Source organism: Microcaecilia unicolor, chromosome 4 (genome assembly GCF_901765095.1).
Source record: "Microcaecilia unicolor chromosome 4, aMicUni1.1, whole genome shotgun sequence".
Taxonomy (NCBI): domain Eukaryota; kingdom Metazoa; phylum Chordata; class Amphibia; order Gymnophiona; family Siphonopidae; genus Microcaecilia; species Microcaecilia unicolor.
The window spans coordinates 8,968,059-8,980,109 of record NC_044034.1 but is presented as its reverse complement, the minus strand read 5'-3'; positions in this window follow the sequence as shown (position 1 = coordinate 8,980,109).

Here is a 12,051-nt window from a genome sequence, read left to right as displayed (position 1 = left end):
GAAATTGTAGTATAATATGAGGGACAGAGATGAGATCAGAGCCTTTGAATGTGAGGTTTCAGTTTAACAGTGAGAGTGGCAGACATGGGTTTAGAGCCTATAAATGTAAAGAGGGTTTTCAATGACATAGTGAAAGCAGCCGATGGTATAAGATTGTGAATAAATAGTGAATAACACAAAAATCTACTGATCTATCAATAACCAAGAGGTATATTAAGTGAGACAGTAAGCTCAGTAGGGCAGGGACTCATTGTACTTGTATGTAATTTGTGTTAAATCTCACTCTTTCGTGATCTGTCACAAATACTGAAACAGTGGGAACATTAAGAATAAAAGCTATTTTCTACCCGGTTTTCTGCTTGTCAGTCTTCCTTTCCAGATATGTTTCTAGGAGACCCTCACTGTCTGAGGGGGCACACTTTGTACATATTACTCTGCCCATAAGGTTTGTATGTGGATACATTAATACAGATTGTAAGCTCTTTTGGGTTAGGGGTTCATTGTAATTTGGGGGTCATTTCTAGAATTTCTGTGGGACCTGCAAGCTGTTTTTTAAAAGAAAACTGATAGACTTTCCTTTGAAAATTCAGAGTCTGTACCTTCACCTGTAGTTAAGTGCAACCCTGCCTACCAGAAGACGGGCCAGGGCACACACACCATATGCACATACCCACATAGGGTCCTCAATGGGCAGAGTGATATTAATATATAAATTCAAAGGCATTTAATCAGGCAGCAGATTCTTAAACACCATCAGCTGGCAGGCTATTGATATTCAATGGTAATCAACTGGGTAATGTCACTGAAACTTGCTGCTAACCAGCCATTCCCTAACCATCTAGGTTACGGGCAGTCCAGGGTCAGAGTTTGGACAGAGCCACAACTTACTTATTTATTTGGATTTATTAACTGGCTTTATGAAGAGATTCAGCCAAGGCGCTGTACAGCAGGTACAGTTTAACAGAAAACATACAAGTATGTTAACAGCATAACAATAGTAAAATAACCAAGAATAAACTGAATACAATAAATGAGTAAACTTAAAAAACAGTAGACTGTGAAACCTAACAATAGAACTAGTAGTACTTCCCTTGTCATAGTTATATTCTGAATGTTCTCCGTTAAATTTCTGTCCACATTTTGACTGGTCGATATTCAAAACAACTGAACTGGGGAGGAAGTGACGTCACCATCGGAGATGGAAGCCTGAATCCATAGCTCCGTCGGGGCAGCGAAGAAATCAGCGCTATTTCCCGGTTCCCAACCCCCCCGAGAGTGGCGGTTCCGAGGGCAGAGAGAAGAGAAGCGATGGCGACAAAAAAACGGCTGGAAAAGGGTTTACACATTGGGTCACGGAATGTTAGTGGGATGAATTCCCCACTGAAACGAAGTTTGATACATTGGGAATTGCAGAAACTTAATTGGGATATTATATTACTGCAGGAAACACACATTCAAAAGAGGGATGCACATTTACTTAAACATCGGGGATATAGTGACTGTATCATACACTTTGATGCTAGAGGGGGTAAGGTGGGAGGATTAGTGATTTACATTCGTAAACATATTCCATTTGTAACAGAGAAAGTATACAGGGATGCTCTGGGAAGCTGCCTGGCGATTAGGGGTCAGTTGTATGGCAAGGAGGTGACCATAGTAAATATATATGCTCCTAACTCAGGACAGGGAGAATTTTTTACCCGGATACATAAGGAACTCTTCCAGTTTCAGAAAGGGGGGGATGATACTGGGTGGGGATTTTAATACTAGTATGACTTCAATGGATCATTCAAAGGGGTTGGTCGATATGTCCTTGGCCCACTGTGCACAGTTAAAATCACTTGTCTCCAACTTAGATTTAGTGGATGTCTGGAGGCTTAAGCACCCAAGCCAGCGGTCTTATTCACATTCTCAGAATACTTACACAAGAATTGACATGGTGTGGTGTAGCCGCCAATTATGGGATCAAGTGGCCGATTCACATGTTGGGTCCATTTCCACATCAGATCATGCCCCCGTGGAGACTGAGCTTAAGGGTTTGACAGAGGAGAGGCGCTTATAAATACAGAACACAGTTATCAATGTGTAAGTCAGAGCTCTTCCATTAAAGGAGGAAAACGCCTCAAAACAAGCCCCTCCCACAGATGTAAATGGGGTGAAGGCTACATATTCATCCTCATAGGCGTTTCTAAAAACCTCCTCATTTGAAAACATTTTTTTGAAAAGTTCTTTTTCTTAATGCTGAATAACAAAGCCACTTTGCCGAGTAAGCTATAAAATTTTTTTTACTTAACTTCGGCTAACTGCAGACTTTCTCCTCCCAGACCGTGATTCAACTGTGGTCAACGGGTCCCGTTTCACATTGCGCTGCTTCAGGACCACAGCCATTCAATCAACCAGTTCATCGGTCATAAATCCTGTGCAAAAGGGGGGAGAAAAAAGCTTAAATATTTATAAAATTTCTACAAAAAATCAATCTATTTCATACTGACTCTGCTTACAATCCGTTCAAAAATGCCGACGGTAGCATGAAGGGCAGGAGTATTTAAACATGGCGGTCCTATAAGTACAAACTGTGACGTCACACGCTGTCATCAGTATCCAATCACAATTCTTCAAGCAGCAAAAGGCATACCCACATTAATGAATGAAGATCAAAATAAAAGTCCATTCCGTATATCAAAGGAAATGCGTCCATTCGATCTTCCCATTCAGACCCGTAGGATTCATTGATTTGAATTCTTTAATGGAAGAGCTCTGACTTACACATTGATAACTGTGTTCTGTATTTATAAGATCTTCCATAGACATTCAGAATACCGAATGACACGGGGACATAATTGTCCCTGTCCCTACCCCGTCTCTGTGGGTTCTGTTTCCGTCCCCGCAGACCCCATCTCCATCCCGTCCATGCAGGTTCTGTCCCGTCCCCACCCCATCCCCATGGGCTCTGTTCTCATCTGCAGAAGCCCGAAACACTTATAATATTATAGTTAAATCTTTTCATTAAAGTACTAGCTCTACCCGGCCACGCATTGCTGTGCCTCAGTCTGGTTAAATGGAAAAGCAAGAAAAGAGGAAGCGCTCGTTTCTAATATGTTTAATTTCACAATGCTTGTGGGTATACAATATTTTCTGTTGTTCCATTGTGTGTGCAGATATAGAGATTGTCTGGTTTGCAGACTCTAGAGCATGCAACATATAATTGTCCATGTGAGAAGCAATCCGTGTGTTGATCTAAACCGCAGAATTGTAAAGATTGGCCCTGATGGTGATTGCAAACGCCAATCGAATTGGGAATTGCAATCTCTTCAATTGAAATGGCATATCCGTTGGAATGATAGGAATGCGAGGAATGAGGACATCTTCACCTTTGAAAGGTCCTGTCAAGATTGTTGCTTCTACGACATTGCTCATTAATTTTTTTACTGCAAGCCGCGTGCCGTTGCAAAGCTTTGGCTGGTTGATATTTCGCAACATGATAATTGGCACGCCGATTTTCAATTGCAGTATGTGCGGTGGCATCCCTGGAAGATCGAGTGAATTCAAAAATTCTGTTGGATAATTAACCGCTTCATCTGCTTCCAGAACAGTGTCGACGGACTTGTATGTGAGTGGCTTGCTTTGAATGTTAGACTGAATAATATTGTTAAGTTCATAGACGTCTTTGTTGTTGGCCGCAAGAACTTTTTATGCCGGTAGAAATTCCGCAGCGTACATTCAATTCATCATTGCCATCACCGATGAAATACATTTGGAGGAATTTATGTTGACCATCTGAGAACGGAAGCAGGGAGCTGACTTTATGATAAATTTGTCCTTTCACTTTGAAAGTTGGCATGAATTGAGCTGTTATGGTTTCTGCGCCGGACGACGTCATTTGGAAGCATGAGTTGTATTTCCTGATGTTAGATAGGAAATGCTTTGATTCGGCGGTATATCCGGCAAGCAAAGAGTGGAGGAGTGGCCTAGTGGTTAGGGTGGTGGACTTTGGTCCTGGGGAACTGAGGAACTGAGTTTGATTCCCACTTCAGGCACAGGCAGCTCCTTGTGACTCTGGGCAAGTCACGTAACCCTCCATTGCCCCATGTAAGCAGCATTGAGCCTGCCATGAGTGGGAAAGCGCAGGGTACAAATGTAACAAAAATAAAATAGATACTATTGGAGATTCTACATGGAATGTTGCTACTATTGGAGATTCTACATGGAATGTTGCTATTCCACTAGCAACATTCCATATAGAAGGCTGCGCAGGCTTCTGTTTCTGTGAGTCTGACGTCCTGCACGTATGTGCAGGACGTCAGACTCACAGAAGCAGAAGCCTGCGCGGCCACATTGGTGATCTGCAAGGGCTGACTTCTACATGGAATATGTGCAGGACGTCAGACTCACAGAAGCAGAAGCCTGCGCGGCCACATTGGTGATCTGCAAGGGCCGACTTCTCCATGGAATGTTGCTAGTGGAATAGCAACATTCCATGTAGAATCTCAAATAGTAGCAACAGTGGAGGAGTGGCCTAGTGGTTAGGGTGGTGGACTTTGGTCCTGGGGAACTGAGGAACTGAGTTCGATTCCCACTTCAGGCACAGGCAGCTCCTTGTGACTCTGAGCAAGTCACAACCCTCCATTGCCCCATGTAAGCCGCATTGAGCCTGCCATGAGTGGGAAAGTGCAGGGTACAAATGTAACAAAAACTTTAATGGCTCTGGTGGTTCTCCAAGTTGAGGCAGTTTAATTTTTCCGGCGGCGCAACACATTCCTTTCGTTTCTCCATTAAATTTGAGAGCCTTGCAATAAGGACACACTTCAGTCATAGTGCTGATGAGAATATGGCGGCTGAAACTATAATCATCAGCTGGGTTGTACTGGAATGCAAGGCGATTGTAATGGCGTGATTGCTGAGCATGGACTCGTGTTTGACGCTGATCTGCTGTTTGTCGTTGACGTCTTTCAACCACTCTCAGCCTGTCGCGTTCATTGTGTTGAGAACGAAAGAGATGTGAAGCTGCAGAACGCGATCGCCGTGCTCGCAACCGTGCATCCTCAAGTCTGGCTGCACGTCGCTCTGCTGCTTCCTGGGCACGTATTTGAGCCATTCTTTGTCTGTTTCGTTGATGCCCGTTCTTCCTCAGTTTGATTTGCAATTACTCGTCGCACTGCTTCCGCTCCGCAAGTACGACGACCTAAGTTTGATCTTCTGCGAGGCATTATTTGGATGAAGTAAAGCAGATCGATTGCACTGAAAAAGAAGAAAGAAAGTTATAACAAAAAGTAACAAAATATTTCAATTGAAACGCAGATCAATCGACACAGCTGAATTGCACCGCTCATTGCACTGAAAAATAAGAATAACCTTTTACCTGTCACAGGTGTGACATCTATATAATAGTAGGTATATAAAAACACACGCGTATTCAAATGCAACATTGTGTCCAAATTTCAAAGTATACATACATGGTAGAAAAGATTCCTGAGTAATAAATTGGATTATAACCTACGTTAGGTCATCGACTATAGAGAGACCCTAGTTGACATAAGGTTTTCGGTGGTAGTGCTTGTCATGTGATAAGATTTCGGTTTTTTGTAGATCGTGTATAGTGTTATTATTTAGTATTTAAGATGGATGTTTATGGTATGCCTTCTTGAAAAGATCTGTTTTCATTAGCCTTCGGAAGATGGTTAGGTCTTACGTTGTTTTTATGGCCTTCGGTAGTGCGTTCCATAGCTGTGTGCAGATGTATGAGAAGCTGGTCGCATATGTGGATTTATATTGTAGCCCTTTACAGTTAGTAACATAACATAACATAGTAACATAGTAGATGATGGCAGAAAAAGACCTGCACGGTCCATCCAGTCTGCCCAACAAGACAAACCCATATGTGCTACTTTTTGTGTATACCTTACCTTGATTTGTATCTGTCATTTTCAGGGCACAGACCATATAAGTCTGCCCAGCACTATCCATGCCTCCCAACCACTGGCTCTGGCACAGACCGTATAAGTCTGCCCAGCAATATCCTCGCCTCCCAACTAGTGTTGTCAATTACCCGGTCCCCAAACCCGCCCAAAAAGTTCACACTCTGCCCCCGCCGTCATCAACCCTGCCCCCGCCGTCATCAGCTCCACCCCCACCGTCATCAACCCCGCCTCCTCCATCATCAACGCCGCCTCCTCCGTCATCAACCCCACCCAAAACGTCATCAAACCCTGCCCAAAACGTCATTAGCCCTGCCCCCACGGCCCGAAAAACCGCACAAAAATGCAGAAAAAACCCCAAAACTAGCCCAAAAAAGTGTTAGGATAGTGGAGATTGAGGAATGTGCGTGATATTTGTAGTATTCTACTCTGCTCTGATCTTTCAGTGGTAGAGTGCCTAGCGGTATGGAAAAATTCAATAAACTGTAACTCTAGCAATACCACAACCCTCCTCCATTAGACATAGGTCTCATTCTTCCCGCCACATTAAAATCATGTTTTGATTTCCCAGATTAAAATTAGGTTCAAAAAAGATCTTTTTCATAAGTACATAAGTGTTGCCACACTGGGAAAGACCAAAGGTCCATCAAGCCCAGCATCCTGTTTCCAACAGTGGCCAATCCAGGTCACAAGTACCTGGCAAGATCCCAAGATAAAGATCCCAAGATCCCAGATAGAGGGTGAATCTATTTTCATTTTGATATTTTCCCCTCGGAATGGTTAATTACTCTGCTTTTAGTGTCGAAACTTATCAGTCACTTCATTGTTCCCTCATTCAGTTTTATGAGATTGATTTCTAGATATTCATCAGTGGCTCTAGGTTTCATTATTCGGAATAATTTTGAACCTACTGCAGACTTTGTCACTATACTGTTTCATTCTTTTCCCACATATTAATGTATCAACCTGTACAATTTCCTGCATAGTTCCAGGTGGGACCCCATTATTTACCTTCTACCCCTATGAAAACTGATTAACACTCCCCACCCCATACACACATTCTGCCCTCCGTTCAGCTCCCAGACCCCTGGATCTCTATCCCTGGGAAAGAAAAGGGAAGCACTAGGAGACAGAAAGGAGGATACAAAGCTCTGGTGTCTTCAAATTACACAAAGTAAGTCCCTGACAGTCCCTTATTTTCAAACTCACTACAAGTTACAGTGTGAAACAGGAACTGAATTCTTGCTCTCATTTCCTGTAAGAATCATGGCTGCTACAACCCCAGCTGAGAGTTTGCGAGATGAAGCTTCTTGTTCTATCTGTCTGGATTATTTTACAGATCCGGTGATGACAGACTGTGGACACAACTTCTGCCGCTCCTGTATCACTCAGAGCTGGGAGGGGAGAGACACAGACTTCCTCTGTCCCCAGTGCAGAAAAAGATCCAGGCAGAGGAATCTCAGACCAAACAGGCAGCTGGGAAATATTACGGAAATAGCAAAAAAGCTTAGCGAGATTTCAGTGAGACTCAAAGAGGAGAATTTGTGTGAGAAGCATGAAGAGAAACTGAAGCTGTTTTGTCAAGAGGATCAGAGAGCAATCTGTGTGGAAATCACTGCAGAAACCCAGGCCAAGGTATCGGCCTGCTTGTCCGACACTGCTGCTTGGATGTCCAACCGCCACCTGAAACTGAACATGGCCAAGACCGAACTTATTGTCTTCCCACCCAAACCCACTTCTCCTCTCCCTTCACTCTCTATCTCAGTTGATAACCAGTGCTTTTTTTGTGCCGGTACGCAACGGTACGGCATACCGGCACCTTTTTTTTTTTTTTTGCTCCCCCCGCCCCGTGACGGACGCAGTGCCAGCCCCCATTTCCGGCCACTGCTGCTTCTCCTGTTGAGCAGCAGCGGCCGCTACACAAAGAAAAAGATTAAAAAAAAACTTCAAACCTGGCTGAAACGCGGCACCCCGGCACTGTAGACAGCCATTAGGCATTGGCTGTTGCCCCGCAGCCGCTCCGCCTCTTGCCTCTACGTCACTGCGCTCCTCCGGGGTCTTCCTCCAGGGGCAGTGACGTACAGGCAAGAGGAGGAGTGGCTGCGGGGCAACAGCCAATGCCTAATGGCTGTCTACAGTGCCGGGGTGCCGCGTTTCAGCCAGGTTTCATTTTTTCTTTGTGTAGCGGCCGCTGCTGCTCAACAGAAGCAGCAGCGGCCGGAAATAGGGGCTGGTGCCGCGTGCGTCGCGACTTCGCGCCGTTCGCGGGAAACTTGGCAGGGAGAGGGAAACCAACAGAGGGAAGGATTGGGGAGAGAGGGAAACCAACAGAGGGAAGGATTGGGGAGAGAGGGAAAGAGGGAAACCAACAGAGGGAAGGATTGGGGAGAGAGGGAAAGAGGGAAACCAACAGAGGGAAGGATTGGGGAGAGAGGGAAACCAACAGAGGGAAGGATTGGGGAGAGAGAGAGAGGGAAAACAGATGGAAGGATGGGGAGAGAGAGAGGGAAAACGGAAGGATGGGGAGAGAAAGAGGGAAGACGCTGGATGGAAGAATGCAGAAAGAAATAGGGGAGACACTGGAAGGATGGGGAGAGAAAGCAGAGCTGCTGGATGGAAAAGGGGAATAGAGAAAGACTGGAGAATAAGAGGAAGAGGCATGGGGAGAACAAGGGTGAGGAAAAGATGAAAAGCCACGGGTAGATGAAGGAAATTAAAGAATGGATAGTAAGAATGAATTAAATCTGGACAGAGAGAGAGCCTGAAAAATATTGAAGAAAGCAAAGAAAAAGGAGACAAAAAATGACAAATGGCACAGAAGAGTTAAGCGAAAACAAAGGAAAGGAGAATCACAGTCTGGGACCAATATGGAAAGAAAAACAGTCACCAGACAACAAAGGTAGAAAAAAATCATTTTATTTTCATTTTAGTGTTTGTAATATGTCCAATTTGAGAATTTACATTGGCTGTCTTATTTTGCACTGGGTATACTACTACTACTACTTAGCAAATCACGTTATTTTTTTCTCCTATAGTACTGTAATATTTTCAATGACGTCTGTTTATATGCGCCATGGCTGGTATAGGGGGTGTGGTTAATGTGGGTGTGGCTGTCATAGGGGTGGAGCCATATGTGGTGACCCCGCCCATAATGAGTACCGGCACCTTTTTTTCTACAAAAAAAGCACTGTTGATAACACCCTGATCGTCCCCATCTCATCTGCCCACAACCTCGGTGTCATCTTTGACTCCTCCCTCTCCTTCTCTGCGCATATCCAGCAGATAGCCAAGACCTGTTGCTTCTTCCTCTATAACATTAGCAAAATTCGCCCCTTCCTCTCCGAGCACACCGCCCGAACTCTCATCCACTCTCTCATTACCTCTCACCTTGACTACTGCAACCTACTCCTCACCGGCCTCCCACTTAGCCATCTAACCCCCCTTCAATCCATTCAGAACTCTGCCGCAGGTCTTATCTTCCGCCTTAACCGATATACTCATATCACCACTCTCCTCAAGTCACTTCACTGGCTTCCGATCAGATACCGCATACAGTTCAAGCTTCTCCTATTAACCTACAAATGCACTCGATCTGCAGCCCCTCCTTACCTCTCTACCCTCATCTCCCCTTACGTTCCTACCCGCAGTGGCGTACCTAGGGTAGTTGACACCCGGGGCCGGTCATTTTTTAACCCCCCCCCCCCCCCAAATCCAGTACTAGGCATACCGAGAATACAAAACACTCAGGACCTATAGCGCAATTCTACCATACCATAAGCAGTCATTTATACAAGTCACACAAGCATCTTAAACGCTACAGTGAGCACTAGAACATCAATTCACCTATTGTAAAACGAAAACAGACAGATTAGTACAGATCGTCGATCCTGCACAGTCAATGCCAACCGAAAGCCATGTCTTTTTCACAAACACAGATACACCCTAATCCACTATAGAATAAGTAATCATAAACTTTCTATTTAGACAAAAATTAAACTGAACCCCCAAGATGCCAGACTCTGCATACAATGCAACACTACAGAAACAGAAAATGTCCCCTGGTACTGTGCAAAATATAAAGACAGCAGATGTAAATTTGAAAAAACTAACAAATACCAATCACCACTTTACAAATTAACAAATAGAAATAAAACAAATACAGAAAATAAAATAATACCATTTTATTGGACTAATACATTTAGCTTTCAGAGGCCAAAACCTCCGTCCTCAGGTCAGTACAGTATAGTGCTGTTACAGTATCTTATCCTGACCTGAGGAAGGAGGTTTTGTTCTCTGAAAGTTACAGTAAGTCAAAATGCATTAAAATTAGTCCAATAAAAAGATTACCTTATTTACATGTTCTATTTTTAAACAACACAGCTACAATACTATATCCTAAAGCAAAATAATAAAAATATATATTTACAGTTTGTTGTCTCTGGTTTCTGCTTTCCTCATCTTCTTTTCACTGTCTTCCTTCCATCCAGGATCTGTCTTCGCTCTCTCTCTGCCATCCAGTGTCTGCCCTCTCTAATGTCCCTTCCATCCACTGTCTGCCCTCTCTCTCCCTTCCATCCACCATTTGCCCTGGTCTGCCCTCTTTCTCTCTCCCCCTTCCACCCACCATCTGACCTTTCTCTCTGCCCCTTCAATCCGTCTGCCCTCCCTCTCCCATCCATCCAGGGTCTGCCCTCCCTCATGCTCCCCACTTCCTTCCAGGGTCTGTTGTCCCCTCTCTCTCTGCCCCCCCCCCTTTTCAGCCCCCAGTTCCACCTGCCCCTAGTTCCAGCCCCAGCCCACATCTCCCACCGGCCCCCCTTTTCAGCCCCACTATCCCACCAGTCCCCAGCCCTTTTCTCCCATCAGTCCTGAGCTTCAGCCCCCAGCCACTTCTCCCTGTCCCCTTTTCAGCCCCTAGTTTCAACCCCAGCCCTTTTCTCTCACCAGTCCTGAGCTTCAGCCCCAGCCAGTTCTCCCTGTCCTCTTTAAAGCCCCCAGTTTCAGCCCCTGCCCCGTTTCAGCCCACAGTTCTAGCACTAGCCCCCTTATCCCAAATACCCTCCTTTTCAGCCCCCAGTTCCAGCCCCCTTCATCCACCACATGCTTTGCAACCCCCCTTTTCAGCCCCAGACCCATTCTCCCACCTGCCCCAGGCATGGACCCATTCTCCCTCCTGCCCCCTTGTCGGACCCCAGTTCCAGCTTCAGACCCCTCCCCTCTGAGCACCCCCACCCCTCCCCAATCCCCTTCTTCCCTGTGAGCACCCCTCTCAGCTCCCCCACCCCTCCCCAGTTCCCTTCTCCCCTCTGAGAACCCCTCTCAGCTCCCCCACCCCTCCCCAGTTCCCTTGTCCCCTCTGCGAACCCCTCTGAGCTCCCCCACCCCTCCCCAGTTCCCTTCTCCCTTCTGTGAACCCCTCTGAGCTCCCCCCACCCCTCCCCAGTTCCCTTCTCCCTTCTGCGAACCCCTCTGAGTTCCCCCCACCCCTCCCCAATTCCCTTCTGCAAACTCCTCTGAGCTCCCCCACCCTTCCCCAGTTCCCTTCAACCCTCTGCGAACCCCTCTGAGCTCCCCCACCCCTCCCCAGTTCCCTTCAACCCTCTGTGAACCCCTCTGAGCTCCCCACCCCTCCCCAGTTCCCTTCTCCCTTCTGCGAACCCCTCTGAGTTCCCCCCACCCCTCCCCAATTCCCTTCTGCGAACTCCTCTGAGCTCCCCCACCCCTCCCCAGTTCCCTTCAACCCTCTGCGAACCCCTCTGAGCTCCCTCACCCCTCCCCAATTCCCTTCTCCCCTCTGAGCTCCCCCACCTCCTTCTCCCATCTGAGCCCCCCCCTCCGTGGAGAGCGACAGAGCCCTCTTCTCCTGCCACCATCCTGCGTTTTTTTTTTTTTTTAAATCCATGCAGCGACGCAGGCAGCGCCTCGTGTCTGCCCTGCTGTGTGCTGTCAAAAAAGAAAATCGCTTCGCCGGCGTCGGGCCTTCTCTCGCTATGTCCCGCCCTCGAGGAAATAGGAAGTTACCTCAAAAGTGGGCGGGACATAGCGAGAGAAGGCCCGACGCCGGCGAAGCGATTTTCTTTTTTGACAGCACACAGCAGGGCAGACACGAGGCGCTGCCTGCGTTGCTCGCTGAATG